Source organism: Ailuropoda melanoleuca, chromosome 18 (genome assembly GCF_002007445.2).
Source record: "Ailuropoda melanoleuca isolate Jingjing chromosome 18, ASM200744v2, whole genome shotgun sequence".
Taxonomy (NCBI): Eukaryota; Metazoa; Chordata; class Mammalia; order Carnivora; family Ursidae; genus Ailuropoda; species Ailuropoda melanoleuca.
This window is the reverse complement of record NC_048235.1, coordinates 23403358-23404240: the sequence shown is the minus strand read 5'-3', so window position 1 is coordinate 23404240 and position 883 is coordinate 23403358.

Sequence of the window (883 nt, the reverse complement as noted above, 5' to 3'; positions counted from 1 at the left end):
GGCCGGCGCCGCCCGGACGCCCGGGCGCACCCGGCTCGGGGGCCGCGCCGCTGCCCTGCTTCGCGGCGGATCTGGGTCTGCCGGAGTCTCTCGCGTCCCCGCCCGTCGGCCCGGCGCAGGCAGCCTCTGCCGGCCCCTCTCGCTGCGGGTCCGACGTCCGCTCGAAGTTTGCGCTGCTGACTTTGAGCCACTCGCGGCCGAGGGGCGGTGTCAGCGCTCCTCCCGGCGCGGCGGGGGAGGCGCGGGGCGGGTGCGCCGCGAGGGTCCCTGTCCCGGGATGCCGCGCTTGGGCTCTTAGCACGCCGTGTTTAGCGTGCTTAGTAAAAGCTCCCAACTCCAGTTTCCGTTCCACGCAAAAGAATCAAAAGGAGTGCTTTTCTGGGATGAGGCGTTCCAGAGGATTTTATTATTATTATAATTATTATTATTGGACCCATGGAAAATTTTGAAGAGGCCAAAAAAGGGGAGAGTGTTACTGGGTGTCCTGTGTGGCACACTTTTCAGTTGTATCTAACCATATAGGGTCCAGGGTCCGTTCATTGTGTTTGAGCTACTGTATCCCTCTGTAAATCATAGAAAGCCTAGAGTACTGCCAGTGACGCCTGTTCATAGAAATGCAGATGAGGGGCGCCTGGGTGGTTCACCTGGGTGGTTCCGTGGGTTGGGCCTCTGACTCTTGATTCCCGTTGGGTGGTGCTCTCCCAGTGTGGGACCCAGCCCAGCCTGGGGCTCTGTTCAGCCGGGTGTCTGCTTGGGACTCTCTGTCCCTCTCCCTCTGCCACTACCGGTTGCACACACCCCCCCACCCTTAATAAGCAAACAAACGAGCAAACAAATTAAAATGAGCTTGAGTCAGTAGAACCTAAATGATTAGTGCCCAACA